The sequence below is a fragment of the Pogoniulus pusillus genome, chromosome 3 (genome assembly GCF_015220805.1).
Source record: "Pogoniulus pusillus isolate bPogPus1 chromosome 3, bPogPus1.pri, whole genome shotgun sequence".
Taxonomy (NCBI): domain Eukaryota; kingdom Metazoa; phylum Chordata; class Aves; order Piciformes; family Lybiidae; genus Pogoniulus; species Pogoniulus pusillus.
This window is the reverse complement of record NC_087266.1, coordinates 47,312,253-47,339,137: the sequence shown is the minus strand read 5'-3', so window position 1 is coordinate 47,339,137 and position 26,885 is coordinate 47,312,253. Positions and strand designations below refer to the sequence as shown.

Below are 26,885 nucleotides of genomic sequence, written 5' to 3'. Positions count from 1 at the left end.
GTCCCTAAGCACCACATCCAGATGACCCTTAAACACATCCAGGATGGGTGACTCAACCACCTCCCTGGGCAGCTCATTCCAGCGCCTGACCACTCTCTCTACGAGAGAGATGTTACAAGAAAACCAAATCAACAATAAGCATTTGAGATTTCTGGTTTGGTGGTGTTTGTTTTTTTTTTCAGGAGCATGAAGAAAGCAATGGGGGAAAAAATAACAACTTTGGGTGCTTGCAGCTCACTCAGCTCTGTTCAGCATCTCCACATGGCTGTGAAGAGCCAAGCACAGAGCACTTCTGTGTTGGAGCAACTAGGATGGGCTTTGCCAATGACACTGAAAAAGCCTAGAAGACTTGAAGATAAATAAGACAGCAGGAAAAATGAATGCAGGACTTAAACCAACCTTCTTTAGAAACTGGTGAGACAGGGCAAACAGAGAGAGAGATCTTGTTTTGCTTTCATCCTGGAAAAAACAACATTTCTTCCTTTCCAGTTCAGCACAGTTGACTGATTTGGAAACAAATCTGTTTTCTCTGGAAAGATTTATTTGCCCAACAGACTTCTTTTTTCTTCCTTTTTTTCCTTGTTTTTTGTTTTGTTTTTGTTTTGGCAAAAAAAGCACTAGGTTGAAAGAACAAGGCTTGTCTTGTGAGTAGGTTTAAAAAGCTCAGTAATTAACTGGTACATTTGGAGGCATAGCATGCAGGATACTTGCTGCAACCTACTTTATTGCGGTGTGGCAGGGAAGTGCTGTGAAATGGGCAAGAGCTTTGAGGACCACCACTATTTATTTCTTAGGTGGTGTCAGATAGCAGGATTGTTTGGTTATGAAGTTAAGCCAGAGCTGAGGTAAGGACACTGTGGCATGACCTTTGACAGCATGCTTTCATCTGTGGCATGCTTTTTCTCTCCCCTTTCTCTCTCCCTCCCTTCCTTTCCCTCTTTCTTTCTGTCTTAGAATTCTAAGTTGAAAACAAAGCAACACTTATTTAGCCTGGGGACAACATGCACTTTTCCACACTGATCCTTTGCCACTTATAGTAGGTGCCTTTAAAACAGAAACTGACATCCTGTGATCTGAGGAAGTCTGTCACGAGGGCCATTTATCCTTGAAGTCATCTCCTTTTGGTGCACAATGTGTAATGATGATATCCACAGCCAAAAGGCTCTTACTCCCTCAGCCTTTTTCTGCCTCCTTTTTTGTTGGTTGGTTGGTTGTGGTTGGGGGTTGCAGGCTTGAAGCAAAAGTTTTAAGTGTTGGTGGCTCAAAATAGGTCTGTAATTCCATGCTGCATTGTTTTGAGTCCTGGTGATTTGGCCTTGTAAAGTCCTAAAGATCTGGAGCTTGCAGTAACTGTAAATGATGTGGAGAAGTGCTTGGCACTCTTGGAGTGCAGCATCTCTCAGCCTGTTCCCTGAATGAGGAAGCCAAAATGGAGACATCCCTATTTGGAAAGGCTAGTGAACCTCTTCATAGAATCATAGAATCAGCCAGGTTAGAAGAGACCTCCAAGATCATCCAGTCCAACCTAGCACCCAGCCCTAGCCACTCAACCAGACCAGGGCACTAAGTGCCTCAGCCAGGCTTTGCTTGAACACCTCCAGGGATGGTGACTCCACCACCTCCCTGGGCAGCCCATTCCAATGCCAATCACTCTCTCTGTGAAGAACTTCTTCCTAACATCCAGCCTATACCTACCCTGGCACAACTTGAGACTGTGTCCCCTTGTTCTATTGCTGGTTGCCTGGCAGAAGAGACCACCCCCCACCTGGCTACAACCTCCCTTCAGGTAGTTGTAGACAGTAATAAGATCACCCCTGAGCCTCCTCTTCTCCAGGCTAAACACCCCCAGCTCCCTCAACCTCTCCTCATAGGATTTGTGCTCCAGGCCCCTCACCAGCTTTGTTGCCCTTCTCTGGACACCTTCCAGCACCTCAACATCTTTCTTGAATTGAGGGGCCCAAAACTGGACACAGCACTCAAGGTGTGGCCTGAGCAGTGCTGAGTACAGGGGCAGAATAACCTCCCTTGTCCTACTGGCCACACTGCTCCTGATGCCAAACAGACCTTTTTGTGAGCAAAGAGACTCCCTTCAAGCACATTTCTCTTCAAGCATATTTCTGGAGGTACAAAAGATAAACATTTCTCTTGCAAAATGATACTTCTTGTACCTCAAGGGCAACCCAAACACAGAAATCTCTCCTATTCCTATGTAAGACCTCGTTTGCCACTGTTACCAGCTTGGAGAAATGCAGTGTGTTTGCCAATTTGGCAATTAACTTCTCAGTTATTTTGGATATACATGAAAAAAAAAAACATTTCCTACCCTTGTTTCAAATCTGGCCCTAAACATCAGTGTATGTTTATTTCTATGTTACTTTCTTCTCTTTCACCCCAAATGCCATTTACCTTTCGACTCTGAATTGCTTCTGTCAAGTATTAATGAGCACCTTTGTGTGGGGAGAGACTACAAGTATCTGGATGTGTATGCATCAGTGTTGCATGGCACTTGGATTTGAATGAAACCATTGAATCATAGAATGTCAGGGGTTGGAAGAGACCTGGAAAGATCTGGTCCAGCTGCCCTGCCAGAGCAGGATCACCTAGAGCAGATCACACTGGGAGATTTGTCAGAAAACTCTGTTCTCCTTCTCATTTAAAGGCCAGGTCATCCAGTTTTAGCTCTATCCAGATCTCGAGGGTAAACAACCTAGGAGGAAAATCGTGACTTGCTGAATCATTGCTTCTTTCTGCTCTCTCTGATGCCCTGGAGAAGTTCTTCACAGAGAGAGTGATTGGCATTGGAATGGGCTGCCCAGGGAGGTGGTGGAGGCACTGTCCCTGCAGGTGTTCAAGCAAAGCCTGGATGAGGCAGTCAGTGCCATGGTCTGGTTGAGTGGCTAGGGCTGGGTGCTAGGTTGGACTGGATGATCTTGGAGGGCTCTTCCAACCTGGTTGATTCTGTGATTCTATGATTCTATGACAGAGGCATCTGTGGCAGTTCCATTTCCCTAACAGCATCCTCTCGTGATCACATCAGTGATAACATTTTGAGACCACACTGTTACCTTTCCCCCAGCTCCTCATGCCAGACCAACGTGGCAGAGTGGTTCCACACAGAAGACCCAGGCATGCAACTCAGCAAGCAAGGGAGGAAAAGCCATTTGCAAATCAGGACGATTTGCTTTCATGATCTCCTCCAGAGGGAGAGAAAAAGTACAGAGGGAAAGGCTTCTATTGGAAAGATCAAAGTGGCTAGAGAGGCAGGAGTTAACAGGCATGCTTTTCAAAAGGAATCATTCTCCTGCCATCTCCAGGGATGGATGAAGGGCATATTGCCTTGTCAGTTAAATGCAGCCGTTAGTTTCAAGCCTTTACTAATTAGCCATCTTAGAAAAACACACTGCTCAGCATTTCCAAATGCAGACAGCAGCCTCTGCCACTCCTCAGCACAGATATATTTGTCCACATCCTCTCAATGTGACATGCTAGCACAGAGGCAGCTTGGTGAGTAATTGAAAGAGAACCTAAGATTAAATGAGGCTTCATCTGGTGTTTTTCTCACTTGCTACATCCAGGTCAGCTCAGGACAAACCACTAAGTGAATAAGGAGTGGGAAGCCTGCTGTGTACTGGGATCCCACTTGCACAGCAGGGCAAACTGCAGCAGCACCAAGACCCAGGTCACTTCCCTGTGACTGCACTGGCTGGCACCTGCATAAGCAAGGGTTGTAGTCCCTAAGCTCTACAGAGCTTAGCTTCACTGGGAGAATGGAAAAGATTGATTTTGCCCTGTCCTGAAATGGGCTTGTGACTGTATGGGGCTGGGTGCTAGGTTGGAGTGGGTGATCTTGGAGGTCTCTTCCAACCTGGTTGATTCTATGATTCTATGATTTTCTAATGTCTTTCTATGATTCTATGATTTTCTAATGTCTTTCTATGATTCTATGATTTTCTAATGTCTTTCTATGATTCTAAGGGCCTGGGGAGCTAATCCCAAGTGCAGAATAGACAAGAGAAGGATTCTGCTTTGCTTTAAATGGCTTAATAAAATATTCACTTTCCCTCAAGGTGCTTCACTTCCCACACAGTAATTCAGAGCTGATAACCCTAAATTAACCCTAAATTAAAGTGGCTCTGGAAGCCTCAAGTCACTTGCCTTGCTTGGGTACAGCAGTGATAGGGGAGCAGGGGTTCTGCAGATGTACAGTTTCCATGTGCCAGAAGTACCTCAATTAAAGCAGTTATCTACACCCATTTCCCCCCAATAAACATACTAAAACTGCCTGGACAGAGGTGTGTGAAGTTGTGACTCCAGACACCTCATCTGCTGCAGAGGACTTCTGAGACCAGATGTTGCTTCAGCCATGGGCTTTTCCAAGGAGCTGGCAAGGAAACTATGCACCAGCACTAAGAGAGCAGCAGGAGTCTCTTCTAGCCCAGCTATACCACATCCACTGTCTGGCTGGGCACAAGGTTCACCTGACCTTCATTGCTCTTCTTGCTCTTACTCTGCTGTGTGTGCTTGGACCACAGCTTCTTCAGGACAGGGGATAAGCCTCATTGCCTGCTCATGTGCATGTTTGGCTCTAAGTCAAAGTAGGCTGGTGAGCATTCCTTACAATAACTGTGAGTTTCCATTCTACTTTGCTTAGTTGCTCTTCTTAAACAAAAGCACTGAGCACATCCACTGAAGGAACCCAAAGCATGTGTTTTCTTGTATATGCTTTCTAAACTCCATGGGATATACTCTTGTCCAGGCCTCTGTCTCCCTATCTCTTCTCCACCCAAGGAGTGAAGTTTGGGGCTTTCACCCATCTGGACTCCAGAGTGTCTCAAGTGAAGTACATCTGTCCTCCCCCCACAGGACCCTCAATGCCAGGATGGCTCAGCAGAAGTACCTGAAGCTTTATCCACTCACCTTACACCCAGAAAGTGCTTCTCACATCACCCTTTTTCTGCCCCACAGCACATCGCTGCTTTGGGGAGGTTTAGGAGTGGTTTGTTTGTTGGTTGGATTTTTGGGGTTGTTGGTTGGATTTTTGGGGTATTTGGTTTGGGCTTTGGGTTTGGTTTATGGTTGGGGTTTTTTTTGCCACCTCAAACACAGAGATGGGGTGGTTTCAGCTCAAGTGTCTCAATAAGTATAAATTGACACCAATGTCAGGAGATGGGATTGTGCTGCTACTAGATGGAAATGGAAGTCACATCAGGGAGAAGAGCAGCAGTTGCTTGCAACACACTTCTCTTTTGTCCATTTCTGTGCTTGGGGCATTTTGATTATCCTCTGATCAAGCTGCTGTCTGATTAATTGTTGATAATAGAGTTGCCCTGGTGCACCTCTTACATGGTTTGAGAAACACAGTAGTCACTGCCACACATCCAATATCTGTGTGGGAGCAGGAGGCTGAGGGACAGGTTTCTCACTGGCTTGGGACACTCTCCAAGCTGACCCTCCACGTGCCTGGCATGCATGCACACACCAGAGTGCTAACTGTAGCCTCAGGCTCAATGAATTTAGGCTTTCTCTCAAATCTGCTTTTTATTTTGTCACACAGAGTTGGCTGCAGAGCCCACAGCAGCTCACACAGTGCAGCCACATCATTCTCTGTCCTGAGGTGGTGTGCTCAGTCAGGGGTGCAGCTGGGATGACAAGCTGGGCAGGGCAGGCTCCTCTGCAGTGTGCCCTTGACAAAGATCAATTCTTGCTGAGCTGGAGAATGCTGCTGTGGTGGTTTGAGGCTAACTGGAATATTTTAATGAGAGAAATGATATCACTGGTTGTGAGAAGAAAATAATGATGATGTCTGTATCATTCATTGGCTTGCTGAGAAGGGTAAAAAGCCAAAATGCCAATAATCTCTCCCACTCTGGTCTGTGTTGCTGGATGTATTTGCTTCCTCTTAACTCTGCTCTAATATCTTTCCATTAATCTTGGCTAACAGAAAACAACATCAGCTTTGCTGCTTGTTTGGTTTGTCTGTCTGGGAAAGCAGAGGGAGAAATAGAGGGGCAGTTCTGAAGCCCTTCTGGGCAGTTTGCTTTGTCTGGGAGGGAGTTTGGACTTCTGCATTATTTCTAATTGGTATATAATTGTAAACACATAGTGTGTATAAGCTTGTGAGCTTTGCTGTGCTGTGAATACAGCTTTATCTTGCTTCCAAGCCTTCTAAGCTGGCCTGATAAATTCCAATAGTGTGTGTGTGTGTCCAAGTTCCTAACCCAGGTCAGCTGCTTTCCTTAACTTTCTATTACCAGTCCACTTAAGCATCACTACTACAAACGGTTGTAAAGGGCAAATCTCTAGTGGATGTAAAGCAGAACCATCTGAGTGACTGTCTCATGAATGTAATCCATGGCTTTACACCAGGAATTTACAATTCCCTTTCGTGTATATAAAGTTTCCTGTCATGGTTTTATATCTCCTCCGTTGCTCTGCTCTGCATGGAAACGTTTGGTGTAATCTCTTCAGAGATAAATAAGCCTTCTGCTGAAAGCTAAATGCCACCATTATTTTCTGGATGTTTATAAATGTCATCCTGTTGTGCTCCCATGCCTGCACCCAAGACAGCATGAATCTTTGTTTTCCACTTTCAAAAGCTCTGAAGGAGAGAATGAAGATGTAGGAGGGACAGAGGGGCAGGGAACAGGAGCCAGTGCACAAGCATGACTGCTCTGGACAAGCAGCAGATGACAGATTCCCCAGCTGTTTCCTTGGCCAGGCAAGTATTTAGTCTAGGCTCTTGCCCAGGATGCAGCAAGATGGGAAAAGATGCCAGTGTACTCTGAGGGGCATGGGGAGTGGGACTAGGACTCCATCCTTCACTGTGAAAAGCCACTTGAACCCATCTACGTGCTCTAGAAACTGGTTGGTAAATCAGTGGCAATTAGCTGGATGGCCAAGGAGAGGAGAGGTTGTTCAAAGGGGTAGTAATTTGGAAGGGTGCTGAGAAAGGGAGCATTTTGGGTCTGTAACTAAAGGGCCAGGCTGAAAGAAAATAGGCAGCCTGATGCCCTGAGATCAGATGTTTTCATTACAAGATGCAGGAGGCTGTAAACATAGCTGACATGCTACACAAGCATGAGAAACAGAAAGCTGGTCTCCCTTAAGGAATGCTAAAATGCTGTAGGTAGAAGCTCTTCATGTAAGCTTCTGCTATGAACTGTTGGCAGTCTTCTGCTGTTTCTCATTTAAATGCAGAGTTCAGTAAATAAATGCCATAAATAAGTAGAAAAGAAACCAGTGGGACAGGGTGAACACCAGTACATCATTACAATGAGGGAAGGGAAGGGAAGGGAAGGGAAGGGAAGGGAAGGGAAGGGAAGGGAAGGGAAGGGAAGGGAAGGGAAGGGAAGGGAAGGGAAGGGAAGGGAAGGGAAGGGAAGGGAAGGGAAGGGAAGGGAAGGGAAGGGAAGGGAAGGGAAGGGAAGGGAAGGGAAGGGAAGGGAAGGGAAGGGAAGGGAAAAGGAAAGAGAGAGAGAGAGGGAGAGGGAGAGGGAGAGGGAAAGGGAAAGGGAAAGGGAAAGGGAAAGGGAAAGGGAAAGGGAAAGGAAGATTTTCTGCTGCAATATCACCTAGCTGAGAAGCCAAGGTGATAGCTTCCCATATCACCTACATACTCAAAAGGTCAGACAGGAACATTTGAAGAGTGGCTCAGAGATCTGAATCGCTCCCTGGAGATGCTGAAGGAAAGGGACTTGCTCTGAGTGAGATGGATAGGTGCAGCTCCAAGATCATCCAGTCCAACCTAGCACCCAGCCCTAGCCAGTCAACTAGACCATGGCATTAAGTATCTACCCTAGGGAATCCTGCCTTGGCAGGGCAGGTGGACTCCATCTCTAACATTCTGTGATTCTTTGTATTACATTTTCCCTCAGAGACCTGAAACAAGCTTGGAAGTCATTCTGTTGGATACCTTAGAGAAGTAGAAATGCATTCATGACAGAGTCTAATAGTCTAAACAGCCAGAACTCAATAAAGTATGTCAATTTTATTTCACAGGTGGAGACTTTAGTCACAGAGAGATGTTAAGTGACATGTCAGAGTCACAGGTAACCACAGTCCCAGGGTCCAAGGAAAAAGCCAGGGCCCCATTTGGGCACAAATGTATATGTACATTCAAATTCTGACTGATGTGACCTCAAATAGAATCATATAATAATAATAATAATAATAATAATAATAATAATAATTATTATTATTATTATTATTTTAATTAACAAACACCACATTGGGGTTTCTAGGACTTCTGTGTTGCTCCAAAAATGAGTAGGCTATGAATTGCCTTTAACATTCATGCTCTTGCTTCAGTGTCCTGGTAATTTCATTGCTCCATGTCAGCCAGAAAGGAAGAAATGCAGCACAACAGGCAGTTAGTCTCACCAACTGTCTGGGAAATGCTAAGAGCTGCTCCAGTCTGTTAGAGGTATTGGAGCAAGCCTCTATTTAAGCTATAGAGAAGGTTTGTAAGCTGTCCAGGTATTTGATGTTTGGGGTTGAATTTTCCTCCTCTCCCAGCTTGGTGTCGTCAGCAAACCTGCTGGGCAGACACTCTGTGCCCTCATCAATGACACTGATGAAGATGTTGAACAGGACTGGCCCCAGCACTGATTCCTGGGGGACACCACTAGTCACAGCTCTCCAGCTGGACCTGGCACCATTGTTCACCACCCTCTGAACTCTATCTTGCAACCAGTTCCTAACCCACCTCACTGTCCACTCTTCCATCCCACACTTCCTCAGCTTGCTCACTCAAATGTCATGGGAGGTGGTGTCAAAAGCCTTGCTAAGGTCAAGGTAGACTACATCCACTGCTCTCCCTGAATCTACCCATTCAGTTATGGCATCATAAAGTGCTATCAGGTTAGTTAAGCATGACTTCCCCTTGGTAAATCCATGCTGCCTACTCCTGATAACCTTCTTCTCTTCCAAGTGCCTCAAGATGCCCTCCAACAGGAGCCACTCCATCATTTTTCCAGGGATGGAGGTGAGGCTGACAGTTTTCTGCAGCATGCAGTGACTCTAATGTCTATTAATCATTTCTGAATGGTTTATGCATTATCTGCCTTTGGGCAAACTCTTTCTCTGTAGTGTAATCTAACCTGCAGGAGGGGAAAGAGAGAGACAGTGTTTGGCCGTGTCACCTCCCGAAATGCAACAGCTCCTCCTTTTAATCATTATCATCCTCACAATAAGCTTAAGGATCTGGAAAAGGTTAGTGGAATGTTTTCCCAGGCTCCATCTCACATGTCACTGACTCACTAGTTTCAAAGAGTATATGTTTGTGTGGACCATTGGAGCCCACCTCTCCTGCCAGGAGCAGCAGGAAGAGAGCATGCCTTTTGCTCTTTGCTTCTACACTGGTTTAAGGGTTGTCAGCATCTCAAGGCTTTTGTCACCTGGGAGTTTGGCAAGGTTGTACTTTGTGAAGCTACCAAAAATGTCCCATGAACAGCCTGGAAACCCAAACACAGCTACTCATGCAGAGTAGGCTTGTTCTGAAGAAAAATAGTGTCACATTGTGTGAGTCTGCATGAATTACATTTCTTCTCATCCATGTTCTGTCATGTCAAGCCCAGACCTAAAATTTCGGATCAAATGTCCCTCCACCAACTAAACTGCAGCTCATCATTGATAAAAAAGAGTTTTAGATTCATCACTAAAGACAAAATAGTGTGGGAATAAGTTTTACTTCTATAACTACACCATTTTTAGCAAGCACAGACTCTCATGGAAGATGCCATTCACATTGGCAGGACAGGATGATGAGAGAACTCAGTGCAGAAGACCAAAAAAAGAAACCAAACCTCAACCTGCAACCCACAAATTGGCTTCAGAACAAGAATTTGAAGTCTTCTGAGGGTTACAACCCAAATTCTATTTCTATCTTTGTGTTTCTCAGGCAGAATCAGTACAGCAAATGTCACTCTGGCAGTCACAGAACCCTTGTTCATTCCCCTTTGGGTTTATCAGCACTTCAGAGTGGAGTGCCACTGAGGCCAGCATTTCAAAAACCAGATCAGTGTCTTTCAGCTTTCTTAAACCAAAAAAGGGCTTCCACCTTCTGACAGCTGAGGGAGCTGGGGGTGTTTAGCCTGCAGAAGAGGAGGCTCAGGGGGGACCTCATTGCTGTCTGCAACTACCTGAAGGGAGGTTGTAGCCAGGTGGGGGTTGGTCTCTTCTCCCAGGCAACCAGCAACAGAGCAAGGGGACACAGTCTCAAGTTGTGCTGGGGAAGGCATAGGCTGGATGTTAGGAGGAAGTTGTTGGCAGAGAGAGTGATTGGCATTGGAATGGGCTGCCCAGGGAGGTGGTGGGGTTGATGTCTCTGGAGGTGTTCAAGAAAAGATGGGAAGAGTCACTTAGTGCCATGGTCCAGTTGATGGGATAGGGCTGGGTGCTAGGTTGGACTGAATGATCTTGGAGGTCTCTTCCAACCTGGTTAATTCTATGATTCTATAACATGAGTTTTCTCCTGAAACAGTGCAGTCACAAAGGTTCCCTTATGTGACCATAAAGCACCAAGCACATCTGTCAGCACTCAATAAATTCAAATGGATAATAGGGCCTGAAAGAGCTGCATACTGCTTCCTAGATACCTCAATACATGGGCAGGAGAATGGCCTCCCTCACAAATAATCACTTCATGGGACTCCTGTGAAAGACTGGATTTAGAGCCTAATCCATGCACCCAGCAGGCAAATGTGTCCAGCAAAAAAAAAAAGGCTTTGTGCAGTTCTTGCAGTTTATGGCAATCATAGAATCATAGAATCATAGAATCAGCCAGGTTGGAAGAGACCTCCAAGATCATCCAGTCCAACCTAGCACCCAGCCCTAACCAATCAACTATTACCAGGCACACAGCAAAAATACAAACAGGCTTCTTAATTTGCCACTCCTACCCAGGACCACGCAAGCAAGGAGTGTTGCAAAGATGTGAGTAAGTTCTGACTCATCCACTGGGTCCTGAGAGGGGATTTCCTCCCAGCAGCCAGCCACATGCACTGTGCAGACACATACTCATGTCTTGGAATGGCAGCCACTTGGGGAGTTGTCTTGTGGTTGACCAGGGAATGACATTAATTCACCGCCTCACTCTACTTACCTGGCTTAGCTAACTCCCTAGTCACTCCTCCCCTCTCCTTCTACCTCTCCTGAAGCTGTGTTACATCTCTTTCAGAGAGGACATTCCGTTGCCAGTCCTGCTGGAAGAGTTCATCCTTACAACACTGACTGAGCCTGCCCAGGTCCATGAGTGTGGGCTATGCTGGGTTTGGCTTTGCACGTGGCAGAAGCACATCCCATTTTTACTTCTCCAGCTTCAGACCTCCATGCAGGAGGTGACACTCAGGGAAATGCAGTATGAAGGAGTGTGCCGCTGGGATCTTTAGAGCTCATTAGCTTCAGATGTTGTGTGAGTTCTTTTAGTGTGGATCAGCTCCACTTAACCCATTCAAGGATGCCTATGCCCTGATGCATAAGGACAAAGCCTGCCTCCCCTTTGTCTCAGTCAGCCCCAAGGCTTTTGTTTCCCTCAGGGTGATGACTTCCTCTCTGCAGCGTGGCCACTGCAGAAAGACAACACATTCAGTATTTCCATGTCATCTGAGCCTCGGAAGGCTGTGGCACAGCTTGGTGAAGGTTGTGCATGCTGTGCCACGCAGCTCAAGGCAGCAGCACAGAGAGAGCTATGGTATGTGGCAGTGTGACTCCCTGTCAGTCAAGCACTGACGTCACATGAAGGACATTACACATCATTACACACACACAACCAGCACAACTTCGCCTCCACAGAGGTCACCCTCTGTGGAACAGTGCCAGAACCTTACTCCTTAGCTTGCAGAAATGGACAGGCCAGGCTGGACCTTAAGGCAGAATGAAATGTAACAACTTTAGGTACCTGCCTAAGGAGTAAGTGTAGTACAACCACCTGACAGCATTACAGGGTGCCAGAGCAAATGTAGACCCTGATAAAGCTGTGTCACTCTCCTTGCATGTTTCTCAGCTCATGTTTCTGGGTGTGTCTCCCGACCAAATCCCAGCTCATCACAAGGATGTGAATCAGCAAAGGTGTTTCCATGGAAAGAAGCTGAGAATATGCTAGAAGTGAGTTAGAACATGTTCAGAAAAGTCTCCTGGTCTTGGTGACTGAAGAGAACTTTAAGTGTGAGATTTTTTTTATGTGCCTAGCCTATGGTCTGGACACCTAACAGGTCTTGGAGGTCCCTGATGGAGATGGAAAAGCAAAGAAAATATTTTCTTCACATTATCAAGTTTCTATTGTCATAGAAAAAGTACTCATTAAATCATAGAATCATAGAATCAAGCAGGTTGGAAGAGATCTCCAAGATCATCCAGTCCAACCTAGCACCCAGCCCCATCCAATCAACTAAATCTCCACTGGAATAGAATCATAGAATCAAGCAGGTTGGAAGCCACCTCCAAGATCATCCAGTCCAACCTAGCACCCAGCCCTAGCCACTCAACTAAATCTTCACTGGAATAGAATCATAGAATCAAAGAATCAACCAGGCTGGAAGAGACCTCCAAGATCATCCAGTCCAACCTAGCACCCAGCCCTAGCCACTCAACTAAATCTTCACTGGAATAGAATCATAGAATCATAGAATCAACCAGGTTGGAAGAGACCTCCAAGATCATCCAGTCAGCTAAAACACATGATGACAGGGGTGTGTGGAAACAAAGGAAGACTTGCCCAGGCAAGCTGTAGAGTCACCATCCCTGAAGATGTTTAAGACGAGGCTGGATGAGGCACTTAGTGCCACAGTTTAGTTAATTAGAAGGGTTAGGTGATAGGTTGGATTCAATGACCTTAGAGGTCTTTTCCAACCTGGTTAATTCTGTGACTCAATGTCCATGTGGTTATAACTGAAGTGCAGGCAGATTAATTGGAGGTACCATCTGGCTTTGTTACTGCTCCACCACTTTAGCTGTGGCAATATGATGTTTGGGGTAGGCTCCAGAAGTCATTGGAGAAGATGAAAATGCTATTTGCTTTTGAAGCTGGGTTTTGGTCAGGAGGGTTAGCAAGACCTGACAAGGTATTTGAAGCTATCTAAGTGTTTGTATGAGATTGAGGAAACATGAAAATGATGAGAAGAACTTCTGTTTGCAGTGGTTCCTGGCCTGAGAGTGGGAAACAGGTTGTGAGACTGCACTCAGCTTATCTGCTAACTGTGTCCACAGGGAATCACTCTGCCTTACTGATGTAGCTTTTAGTGTAGCTGTGGTACTATGTCACCTCCTGTGCTTGCCTTAAACTTGTGTTTTCCAGACCAAGCCAGATATTCCTCCAGCTTAACTGCAAGCTTGTTCAAATGGCAGCTCTTCAGCACGTGGGAATGGGATCACAGAATCACAGAACATCCAAGTGTTCAAGAGCAGGTTGGAGGAGGCCTTGAGTGACCTGTTCTAGTGGGAGATGTCCCTGCCTATGGCAGGGGGTTGGAACTGGATGATCTTTGAGGTCCCTTCCAACCTAAACCATTCTGTGATTCTGTGATTCTATGATTCTAAGAGATGTTTTGCAGATTATTTTGGAGGTACTTTAGGCCATCTATTCTATCTCCATCCTGTAGCAGGAGGGTTGCCAGTGAGAAACACATTTCCCAGTGCTTTGGCCAGGGCTGTGTGTTTACTGCTCATCTTCTGGGACTCTCAGCATTTTCCCCAGGGAGGCTTAGTCGGCAGCCTTGCAGCTTCTGGGCAATTAAGCTGTAATTTTCCTTTGCTCCATTTTATGCTGTTACTACAATTTGCTCCTCTTGCCCTGTCCTCAGCAATTCTCCCTCGACAGGGTGGTTTTTCCTCTACTAACTCCACAGCTACTCTTATTGCAATCCTTGCAAGTATTGGGCACTGGTTTAAAAACACATCCTCAGGACTTCAGAGGTGTTTACTCTTCTGCTAAAGAAGCAGACTTGCAGAGAATGTGACACAAGGCTCACACAGTTCAGGGGCAGGGCAGTTCCCACGTTGTAAAAGAGTGGACCACAGCCACGAAAGTTGAGACGTCACTCAAAAACGCAGCTCTTTGAGGAGGAGGAGGAGGAGGAGGATTGCTCATTGCTGTTAAAAGGTCTGAAAACACAGTGTCAGTCAAAAAGCCACACAGAAAATCCCCTGGCAATCCATGCATGTTTCGAAATGCTGATGACTTTTAAAACCAGGTTTAGCTACAAGGATGTCTGCACCAAACTAAGGTCTGGCAGTAAAAACAAACGATAGAGAAACAAACACTGTGATGACAAAAAGAAACAAGGAGGAATTGCTGCAATAATGTGCTTTTCCAGGAAAATTAACCAAAACAGCAGTGCTGGTGAATCACTGGAGTTGGCTGAGCCATAAGCTTGTAAGCTACCATAAGTTTGTAAGCTCCTGCTCATAAACATGAGTTTGAACTCTTACAGTGTTGCTGTTTTCATGGGAGCATTGATGGTAGCTATGTAAAGGTTTCATGGCACAGAAAGAAATCTGTCCTGAAAATCCTGACTGGAATTTTTTTGTGCTTCCTAGAGAAGTGTGGTTGGGATTTATCTGTCTTCTCCAGGCTGCACACCCCCAGCTCCCTCAGCCTCTCTTCATAGGCTTTGTGTTCCAGGCCCCTCACCAGCTTTGTTGCCCTTCTCTGGACACCTTCCAGCACCTCAACATCTCTCTTGAATTGAAGAGCCCAGAACTGGACACAGCACTCAAGGTGTGGCCTGACCAGTGCTGAGTACAGGGGCAAAATAACCTCCCTTGTCCTGCTGGCCACACTGTTCCTGATGCAGGCCAGGATGCCATTGGCTCTCTTGGCCACCTGGGCACACTGCTGTCTACAAGTACCTGGAGGGAGGTTGTAGCCAGGTGGGGTTGGTCTCTTCTCCCAGGCAACCAGCAACAGAACAAGGGGACACAGTCTCAAGTTGTGCTGGGGAAAGTCTAGGCTGGATGTTAGGAGGAAGTTGTTGGCAGAGAGAGTGATTGGCATTGGAATGGGCTGTCCAGGGAGGCGGTGGAGTCACCATCCCTGGAGGTGTTGAAGCAAAGCCTGGCTGAGGCACTTAGTGCCATGGTCTGGTTGAGTGGCTAGGGCTGGGTGCTAGGTTGGACTGGATGATCTTGGAGGTCTCTTCCAACCTGCTTGATTATATGATTCTGTGATTCTATACTCTGTTTACTCATAAGGACTCAGACCTCAGCTGATCTTTCCCAGCACTCCTGAGCTGGATATACTTCCCTGCATAAAGAGGTTTTAACTTCAGTATCTGCCACATCTCTAAAAGCATGAATCATTCACATCTGTCTAAGAATATAGGCTGGAGAAACCTCCAGGTACTCATCACTGAGCTGTTTCTTCTCGTTGTGATACTACTGTTTGCTGTTTTCCATTTGCTGTTTTCACCTTTCAGGTTCTATTTTTGCAGAACACCACCCAAATTTGCAGAGTAATTCAGATCCTTATTGCAGATATTCCCTGGGTTAGTGACCTGATTCAGTGGAATTGTTCTGAATCTGCAAGAGCAACAATAAAACAGCACAATGCCTGCTCAAGTTGTCAAGGAATGACACCATCCTTTTCCCCTTAGCTCTGCAAGAAATTGTAAGATGGAAGCAAACAAGTCCAGAAAACATCCTGCTTTCTCAGTACAGGAGACAAGCAGACCATGGAAGTGGTTTGGGTACTGAGCTGAACAGAGTGGGATGGGAAGAGAAGGAAATTCTTCCAAGAGTTCTTGATGTGCTTTGAAAATGAGAGCTTTGGGGAACTGTGGGGTTGAGGACTCCCCTAGAAGGAATTGTGCTCCTTTCCTCAAGAGGCAGCTCAGGCACACTTTCTGCAATAGCCCTGAATGCCTGCCCTGAAATTTGCCAGATTAGCTCATATCATCAATCATTTCATTGGATAATCATAAGGAAAAGAGGGACATTACACAGGAGCAGCAGACCTGTCATTACTAAACGGCCTGGAGCAATCTGGAGCAGAAAAACCAGCAAGGATGTGTGTGGCAGTCTAAGAGCTAACCTTCCATTTTGGTTCTGAATTACAAACAAGAGAGAGGAACTTTCTGGACATTGTTCTGAGTACAGGCTGAATGGGCAGGGGCATTGGTTGTAACAGAGTAATAGTGATAGTATCATTCACTGATTTGCTAAGAGGGATAAAAGGGCAATGAGTAAACAATCTCTCACTCTTTGTTCACTTTGTCTTCTGCCTTCCACCTCCTCTACTGCTTCTCTGTGCAGGATTGCATACTAACCTTGGCTGACCTGATGACACAGGAGATCTTGCTGGTTTTCTGTCTGTGGGGAGAGAAGAAGTTGGCTTTGGCCCCTTCTGGGCTTTCTTTGTTCAGGGGGGAGGGTTAGATCTCTGTATTGTTTCTGAATTGGGATTAATTGCATGTAATTGTAAATAGATGTAACTGCATCTTGAGTATGTGCTTGTAAACTTAACTTGCTGTAAAATATAGCTTCAGCTTACTTCTAAGCCATCTGAGCTGGTCTGGTAAGCTTCAACTGGTGGGGAGAGGGAGGTTCCCAACAGACCATAATGTGGGGAACAGTTTGGTTGTTGTGACAAGACTTGCACAAGTATGAGAACACCTGACAGAGGGACAGAAGGGCTCTGCAGCTGGACCTTGACCTCCTGGACAGATGGGCAGAGTCCAAGGGGATGGGGTTCAATAGCTCCAAAGTGCAGGGTGCTGCACTTTGGCCACAGCAACCCCATGCAGAGATACAGGCTGGGGTCGGAGTGGCTGAGAGCAGCCAAACAGAGAGGGATCTGGGGGTGCTGATTGATACCCACCTGAACATGAGCCAGCAGTGTGCCCAGGTGGCCAAGAGAGCCAGTGGCATCCTGGCCTGCATCAGGAATGGTGTGGCCAGCAGGAGCAGGGAGGTCATTCTGCCCCTGTACTCTGCACTGGTTAGACCACACCTTGAGTGCTGTGTTCAGCTCTGGGCCCCCCAGTTTAGGAGGGACATTGAGATGCTTGAGCGTGTCCAGAGAAGGGCGATGAGGCTGGGGAGAGGCCTTGAGCACAGCCCTACGAGGAGAGGCTGAGGGAGCTGGGATTGGTTAGCCTGGAGAAGAGGAGGCTCAGGGGAGACCTTATTGCTGTCTACAGCTACCTGAGGGGAGGTTGTGGCCAGGAGGAGGTTGCTCTCTTCTCTCAGGTGGCCAGCACCAGAACAAGAGGACACAGCCTCAGGCTGCGCCAGGGGAAATTTAGGCTGGAGGTGAGGAGAAAGTTCTTCCCTGAGAGAGTCATTGGACACTGGAATGGGCTGCCTGGGGAGGTGGTGGAGTTGCCGTCCCTGGGGCTGTTCAAGGCAGGACTGGACGTGGCACTTGGTGCCATGGTCTAGCCTTGAGCTCTGTGGTAAAGGGTTGGACTTGATGATCTGTGAGGTCTCTTCCAACCTTGGTGATACTGTGACTGTGATACTGTGACATGGAATAAATGTTGAGCCACAATAATCACATAATCCAAGAATAGATTTGGCATCTCAAGGAGGCTTGTCAAGAATCTGGAGGTTTATTTGCCCTATCAGAAACATTATCAGTACAAAACCTCTTTCTTTGTGTGCATGGTCAACATGGAAGGGTCACAACAAGAAGCACCTGGTCACAAGACCCACACAGAATGTCAAACAGGAGAAGAGGGAAGGTGCAGCAGTGCCCTACTGCTTCACATAAAGCAGATGTGCCTGACAGCAGTAAGGAGTGTGGGTGAGGGGTGGTTGTCTCTCTGCAGAGTACAAAGGGACCTATCAAATTCATTTGGATTGAACAGTCAGTGCTTGACAGTTAAAGCTGTATAAATTGAATCTTGACTGTGAATGCTCACATGAGTAAGAGAAATATGAAAATGGACTCTTTTAAAACATAGTTGATAACAACATAATGAGATCCAGTGGTTGAAAGTGGAAGCTGGGCAAATTCAGACAAGAAGCAAGGAGTATTTTTCAACCACAGAGATAATTAACCATTGGAAATGTTTTTTTTCCCAGGCATGTGGTTGATTATTCCATCCCTGGGAATTTCCAAATCAAGATTGGATTTGGTTTAGGGGGAAAAAAAGGTTCTTTGGTTCAAGCAAGTGAAAACAGAAAGTTCTCTTGCTTGTGTGTGATCCAGCCTAGGCTGGAAGTTGTTGCAAGGTAGGTTGAATAGGCCTGGGGGGGCTCAAATAACAGAAGTATCTGTGGATGCTATTGCATCCAGGAATCAGAGCTATTGGATGTCTCAGCATACAGATGCAGACAAAACTCCCTTAAGGTAATTTTCATCAGGGCTTGTGGCAGAACATTGCTGAAAGATGATATTAACTTGGGCTTCAGCTTCTAATGGCAGCTTAAATGCTCCCAAACACCAGCTTAGTTTCACTGGAATTGTATAATGATGATCTCCTTAGGAACATGCCTCACAATCATTTTCTCGCATAACAGATGAGTGCAGTGGTGCCTGATGGCCCAAACTCTGTCTTCTCTGCATTCCTGGAGCACAGCCCTGTGAGGAGAGGCTGAGGGAGCTGGGGGTGTGCAGCCTGCAGAAGAGGAGGCTCAGGGGGGACCTCATTGCTGTCTACAACTACCTGAAGGGAGGCTGTAGCCAGGCCAGGGGTGGCCTCTTCTGCCAGGCAACCAGCAACAGAACAAAGGGACACAGCTCTCAAGTTGTGCCAGGGTAGGTCTAGGCTGGATGTTAGGAGGAAGTTCTTCACAGAGAGAGTGATTGGCATTGGAATGGGCTGCCCAGGGAGGTGGTGGAGGCACCGTCCCTGGAGGTGTTCAAGCAAAGCCTGGATGAGGCACTTAGTGCCATGGTCTGGTTGAGTGGCTAGGGCTGGGTGCTAGGTTGGATTGGATGATCTTGGAGGTCTCTTCCAACCTGCTTGATTCTATGATTCTATGATTCCTGCATTGCAGGGGGAATCTAGGGAGACAAAAATGTATTCTGGATAGTTTTGCTTCTTATTTTAATATTTCTTCATATCATATTTAAAACAATTAAATAATTCTTAAGAACAAAGTCAGCATAACAGTTCCCCCCCATACAACTGCTGGTTTTCAATCCCATCATTCCCAAATCACAGAATCATTCAGGTTGGAAATGACCCCATGGATCATCAAGTTCAACCACAGACCCTACTCTACAGTGTGAGAGGTGAGATGAAAGATATTGCAAAGAAATGGGCAACTGACAGAGTGCTTATAGCTGGTATTTGTAAGAGTGGAGGAGAATCAAAAACCTGAAGACTATAACAACGAAACAAACCCTAGCCAAGGACTTAAATCCCCTTTCTAGTTACTTACTGCAAGTTCCTCACAGATAACGATATGGATGACTCAGTAACTGCTGCTGCTGGCAGGCATTAGTGCATTATGAGACATCCCCTGTGTTAGTTAACATTCAAATCACTCCAGCATCTGCATCTTAGTTCAAGACTTAAATCAACAGAGAATCACAGAATGCTAGAGGTTGGAAGAGACCTTGAGAGATCATCCAGTCCAACGCCCCTGCCAAGGCAGGATCCCCTAGGGTAGTATGCACAGGAACACATCCAGGTGGGTTTTGAAAGTCTCCAGAGAAGGAAACTCCACAACCTCTCTGGGCAGCCTGTTCCAGTGCTCTGTCACCCTCACTGTAAAGAAGTTTCTCCTCACATTGAGGTGAAATCCTCTCTGTTCCTGTTTGTAGCCATTGCTCCTTGTCTTATTGCTGCTGACCACCAAAAAGAGCTTGGCCCCATCCACCTGACACAAGAATTTATGACACAGCTGTACCTGTGATGCTCAAAAAACACAGACAAAAAATGCTTATAGAGTGTGGTCATGTCTTGTGTTAAGAAAATTTCCACTTGGAAAGATTTCTTTGGCTCAAGAGCCTCTCTTCTGGTCAGAAGAATGAGACTTCAGGATTTCTCTTGTGTACTGTAACAGCTGAATTTGGGTCATAATTTACTGAAGATGCCATCACAACAAAACAAGGGTCATGTTTATGCTTTTTTTTCTCCTACTGCCACAGCCTTAGAATCATTAGCCAAGAATCCTTCATACCATAAAATGAAGACTGGTGAGCCCACAAACAGGGCATAAATTCTGCTGCTGCTTGCATGGCAAACTGCACTTGAAAAGTTGGTCAAAGCTCAGAGCCCGTTCAGCTGAAGCTGCCAACTATGTTATGCTTTACTGAGCAGAGGTCTGCTATTCCAAGAAGCATCTGGAAAATCCCCAGTTTTCAAAGTAAATAAAGCAAAATAGCTATCTCAATAACTGGAGTTAATTATTAAAGCTAAGTAACAGCAGAGAGCTTACAGAGTAACAGTTGCTGCAGAGAGAAAGGTTTTGCTGTGCTTGAATGGACAGACTATAAGCAGCAGGACATCCAAGACTGCTTTTGTGCTATGCTCCCTCTGTCTTCTGGACTCTTTCATGAAGCTCATTATTTATATGGCTGCACATAACAGTGCAGTCATCTAAGCATTTCCAGTGTCACAGCTAAGATCTAGCTCCTGAAAACAACTAAACATATGTGTGACTTTATGCTATAAGACTCATTGACCTGGATCTGCAGAATGAGAGTAAGCATCCAATCCAGCCTGTCAGAAGCTGTTCCACATCCTGTCATCACACTCAGGCTGCAGCCAGCAGTTGTTTGTAGCAAATTTAACCAACTTCCCACTTTTCCTCATGTTTTTGTATTGCTCTATCACTTACAACACATTTAGCTGAATCTTGGATCAATTGAAGCTTAGGGGAATTATTCCAGAAACAGCACTAATCTTCTCCTGCTGTGAGCCAGAACAAAGCAATTGGAAAGACCAAACCCTCAGGCATGGAGAGATTAGTCAAGGATTGGTGCCACAGTCAGGATGAGTTTTAAGTCAGCCTCACTGAGCCCTTGACCAGTAAGTTCCAACCTTGCTGGTCCTCGCTAAGGAGGACAGAAATGTATGAGAAGCTTGGTAGACATCTGAGTCAAGCAGGGAGTGGTGGAGTCACCATCCCTGGAAGTGTTCAAGCAAAGCCTGGATGAGGCACTTGGTGCCATGGTCTAGTTAATTGGATAGGGCTGGGTGCTAGGTTGGACTGGATGATCTTGGAGGTCTCTTCCAACCTGGTTGATTGTTTGATTCTATGATTCTAAGCACTTTCCACATGGCTGTCACACCCTCTGCTGCTTGGTTTACTCTGGTTTAACAGCTCTTCAGAACATTGCATGGGTTACAGAAACGCTGGAACTGCAGCTGAGTTGGCAAAGCAGCACAGGCTACAAAGCAGTGGAATGTAATCCCTCCAGTGGGCATGGTGGTCTTGTCATCTGCCCCTTCACACTGTAGGTTTGTTAGTCTCTGCCCACAGAAATGGTTCTGGTGGAATATGAGACAGTCTCTGGCCAGGTCTATAGAATGATTTCCTTTCCCATCAGAAAGATTGACTAGTAAGGGATTTACTTTCTCCTTGAACTAACCATTCTGATTTCCCAGTTTCTCCTCAGCCTGGGAAAATAGGCCAGGGTTTGATAGAGCTGCCATGCTATTTACCAAACCACCAAGCTTTTGCTGTCTGAAAACTCTGAAACACAAATGCCATGAGGTTGTATCCCATTTGAAGATCAGTCTTGGCTTGCCTCTGTTTGGACTTTCAGTAATGTGCAACTACATCTCACCTCTTTCCCTTGACACCTGTATTAATGGATGCTGCTGCAGTCAGGGCAGACATAGTTTACAGAAAGCCTGGAAGGTTCACAGGTTGTATCCAATTGGAAGGAACCCTCCAAGATCACCTTGTCCAATCCCCTACAGTGAGCAGGGACAGCTCCAACTGGATTAGGCTGTGCACATCCCCAGGCAGACCTGTTCCAGTACTTCACTGGAACAGGTCTGCCTCTCATTGTATAGAATTTCTTCCTTACATCTAACCTACATTTACCCTCCTTCAGGCTAAAACCATTACCCCTTGCCCTATCACTACAGGCTCTTCTAAGCAGTCCTTCCCCAGCCTTCCTGCAGCTACCCTTCAGATTTTGAAATGCTGCTATAAGGTCTCCCCAGAACCTTCTCTCCTCCAGGCTGAACAGCCCCAACTCTTCCAGCCTGTGTTCATAGGAGAAGTGCTACGACTCTCTAATAACCTTCATGGCTTTCCTCTGGACCTGCTCCAGCAGGTCCATGTCTTCTAGTATTGGAGGCTTCAGGGCTTGACACAGTACTCCAGATGAAGTCTCATCAGAGCAGAGTGTTAGTGTCACCTCTCTTGACCTGCTGGCCACACCTCTTTTGATGAAGCCCAGGATGTGATTTGCCTTCTGGGCTGCAAGTGTTCTTTGTTGGCTCAATGTTCAGCTTCTCATCCACCAGTAACTCCAAGTCCTTTTCTGCAGCACAGCTCTCAATCTCATAATCCCCTAGCCTGCACTGATATCAAAGGTTGCCCTGACCTAGGTGCAGGACCTCGCACTTTGCCTTGTTGAACCTCATGATATTCTCCTTAGCCCACCTCTCTAGCCTGTCTAGGTCTCTCTGTATGACATCATGTCCTTCAGTCTTATCAACCACAGAATCACAGATTCAATCAGGTTGGAAAAGACCTTCAAGATCATCAAGACCAACCTATTACCCAACATTATCTAATCAACTGAATTAAGACATCAAGTGTCATGTCCAGTCTCTTTTTAAACACTTTCCAGGGCTGTTGTGGCCAAAGTGTAGGACATGGAACTTGGACTTGTTAAATCTCATGCTGCTGGACTCCCACCACTCACCTTGGTATCATCTGTAAACTTGCTGAGGGTGCACTTGATCTTGCTGTCTATATCATTGACGAAGATATCAAACAGCACTGTCCCCAGTATGGACCCCTAAGGCATACAACTTTTTACCCATCTGCAGCTGAAAGTCAGGAAAAAGTCATTCTGGATGCCCCTAAAAGGACTGTCTCAAGAGAAAAAGAACCTGTATTTTATTTGCCAGTCTTCATGGTGTCTGTGTATGTAATTATGTAACTATCTGTCCCTGCTTCCAACGCACTGCACATATCCTGTAATATCACATCACCATGGATGCTTATAGTAGGGTAACACTGAGTAGAAGACAGATGTTCTGAGGAAACTACAGCCTAGAAAGAGGGAGAAAGATAAAGAAATATGATTGCATCTACCAAAATAAAGCATCCAGGCCATCTACAAGGACTATCTGACTTAGATGGATCAGTGATTTAGATCCTTCAGCTCAAAAAACAGAGGGGGGGGGGAGGGAATGTGTTTCTAAACAGGTAAGGAGACAGCTCCATGCTCACTGTACTGCCAGTGGAGACAGGCAACAGGGGACATGAGCAATGGGTAAAAACACTTGGTGGAAAAAGGATAAAGACATGAATGCTGATTCCTGTGTCATTGCAAACAATCTGACTTGGAGGTTATATTCTGTGGCTGCTGAGTCTGAGAGCTTGGCAGAGAAAGGAAAACAAAAAGCAGGCTGAGTGATCTGACTCTGGCATTCTGTCAGGGAAGCGTCGTGCACATGGAGATGTCTTTCACACAGGCATCAGCAGATGAGCAATTTTCTGCTGGACTTCTCCAGCCTGACAGTGTAGTTACAGCAAAAGAGAAGCTGATCAGGATGCAGAAAACAGACAGCTCTGCAGTACCAGTCACCAGCATCCTCTTTAGCAATGCCTCATGAAGGGCTATGAAGAAGGTGATCCTTAGCAGTGCCTAGTGACAGGACAAAAGGCAATGGGCACAAACCAATACACAGGAAACTCCTGTGGGCTTTTATTTTCCACCGTGGAGGTGGTTGAACACTGGCACAGGCTGCCCAGAATGACTGCAGTGTTTCCAGCTTTGGTTCTAAAACCTGACTTGATGCTGCCCTGAGGTGACCCTGTTCTGAGCAATGGTCCCTCTCAGCCTCAGCCATTATCCTGTGGTCCCATGAAAAGGATCCAGACCCTAACTTGCACACCTCATGCCCAGACCCTAACTTGCACACCTCATGCTTTTCTGTCGCTCTCTGCAGAGGGAAGATTCCCACTTTCCGTGGGAGGCAGCAAAGCGTGGGGCCGTGTCAGGAGCACCTGCCAAGGGGTCTGCCTTTTCCTCCACCTCCCAGAGGGCAGAAATGCAGCTTACTCTCCGGGCTGCCTGTGCAACGCAGCAGCCACAGCATGCCAGCTCACGCAATAAGCTGTTCCAACAGGTGAACGAACTGCCTGCACAGCTGGCTCAGATGGTTCCCCCCCAGCAGCACTGGCTAAGCAGAAGGCAGATGAAAAGGACCCTCCCATCCCTCTTGCCATGCTCTCAGACAATAGAGCAGCCCAAAGCAGGCATTAAGCGCAGTAGCAATGTCATGACTTCAGTCCTGCCCGTGCAGCCTTTTAGCAGCTCCTCTGAAACGCAAACAATTTGAATCAGGCAGAAAGTGGAAGGGTTAGTGCCCTCGGCCAGCTAATTAACGAGTCCAGCAACACTCAGCAGGGACAGCGGAGGGAGGAGGTGCCCATCCCCAGCCTTCCAGGCACACCAGTGGGAGTGCTTTGGGCTGGCTAAAAGCAGCGTTAGCAGCAGCTGCTCATCGACGGGGGCGTGCTGCAGAAAGCGCCTCCCTTAGGCTTCCTCAAATGCTGCTTTGATGCAATTCGCTGCCTTGCCTGCTTTGCAGTTTGCCCTTCTGCATCTTGTTTAGCTGGAGGGGATTAATGAGAACTGCCTGCAGTCAGCTAAACTGCCTTGCTGGCAGAGCCTCCTGAGGAAGCTGGGAGATCAGTAAACAGAGCTGACAGGGAGGGTGGCCATGAGCTACCTCTCCCCTCTCCCTTATTTTTTTCCCTCTCTCTGCTTGTGTAAAGGAAGTAAGAAGCAGAGGGGAGATAGCCCACAGGAAATAACAGATGGCTTTTGGCTCACATTATTCTTGAAGAGAAGGCTTGGGAAAAAATGGATGCTTCAAGCTGATTTGTCTCTTTCTTTCTTTTTTTGGCACACTGAGGTATAGCTCTTGCATAAAATCATGAAACATAGGCTGAAAAAGCCTAGTCCTTGTTTGTTTGCATAATTAGATGTGTTCTGGGGAGGACAGTGGATGATAGAAAGTTTGAGGTCTCTAAAACAACGAGCATGAGGTTTCTTTTTGGTGGTGAGCAGTTCCCAGCATAAGCCAGAGTGAAGGGGGTCTTCTCTGTATGTTCACCTGGAAGAACATAAAGCAGCAGAGTCCCCCGAGGACTGCAACACCAAGGTGATATCTTTGACTGCCACAGAAGGTGGCTGCTCAGCACTGTTCTCATGTTCCTCACCCTTGTGTACCATCTCTTTGCATCCGTGGGCTGCTCTGCAGCTGCAGACCAGGATCCAGGCAGCTCTCTTGATGAGTCCTACCTGGAGAATTTCCACAAAGGGATGTCATGACAGTAAACTCATTACCAGTGGCACCTGGGAAGAGCTGCTGCTTGGCAAAATAAATGGGAAGGGAGTGTTACCACAGCTTGGATGTTCTGAATGGTTAAAAGCTTTCTTGGATGCTGGCAATGCCTGTAGGATGAGGAAGAGGAACTCTGTGTCTCCAAGGATGATAAGTCTACTGTCTCAGGAGCTGAGTGAGACCCAAACATAACTCCAGAGGCAACCAGTCATGTTGCTAAAGAATTCTTCCTATTTTGGGTAGTGCATCAGAACAAGATCCATGTGCGTGGTGAGCAAGAGATGCTCAGCATGTGAGTTGCCATCTGTGACCATAGTGTGGAGCCAACTCCAAGTGCCTGACATCTGTTCTTGATGAGTTATCAGAATTTTTGGGACAGTCAGGAGCAGGTGTGCATTTCTGGGAACACTGAGATGGTAATTTCCCCACCTTAATGCCTGCCTGATGACCTGTCATTGCACCCTTCCAGTGACAGATGTGGTGACACACCCCAGGAAGACCTCATTGTGATGGTCCTTCTCTGCCAGCCCTTCATCCCAACCTTGGCTGCTCTAGGCTTCACACAGGAGAGAAGGTGGAAAGCCTAAACAACTCATGCCACGTGGTGAGGACAGTTAGGACATCCTAGCTACTGCAGCTTAACTAAGGCTTGATGTTTAAACCCACAGCAGAACCAGAGGGCGAGAGGCTCAGTTGAGAAAGGGGCAGCAGAGGATGGCACCATGTACACTGCACCACTCTGTCATTCTCTGTTGCCTGAATTCCCAGGGGGTATATAGACTGAAGTACTTGCTTTTATACACAGCAGGTTGCAGAGATGCATCAGTCAGGAGCAAAGCAGCTCTCTAGCATTTTCTGCCCGTGGTTATTATCAGGCGACTTTCAATCATTCTCTCTTCTGCCCTCTGCTCTTCTGGGTGCTTCATCCTACCATGCTGCCTTCTCCTTGAGCTTGTCCTGTGGACCTGTAACTGGAGTGATTTGCAGATGCAGATTGCATGTTCCACACCAGCTGCAACAGAGAGCCACTGTGTGACTGTTTATGTTCCTGTTTCTATACATCTCAGCAAGCCTATGAGTGAAGTAGACATCACCATTGTTTCTTTTTCACAGCCTGTAATCCAATTGCTCTCACTAAAATATCCCAGCTAGGCTCAAACTAGCACAGTGAGAAAATCATTAATTAAGATGAATGAAACACTAGAAGGTCTGAGAAAGCCTTGGAGCATCTGATGCTGGCGGTCTTTTAGAATGGGTCAGGCATGCAGCTGTGAGAAATGACCCTGAGACAGAAGGTCCTGCTGTGGGGAGAGGAGTAGCCTTCTTGATTTCTTGAGAGCCCTTCTAGTTCTTAGGTCTGCCTCTCGCCTAGATGTGAACCTTCATTCATGCCCTGCATGTCTGCCTTGGTCTAATCTCAGCCCAGAATCACTCATCCTTCTGCAGGAACAT

The 26,885-nt window shown here is 46.5% G+C and overlaps 1 pseudogene; it reads right to left on the bottom strand.

Annotated features, from left to right (window-relative positions):
• LOC135188606 (uncharacterized) lies at positions 1-26,433 on the bottom strand (annotated as a pseudogene).
• Positions 26,434-26,885: the final 452 nt, after the last annotated feature.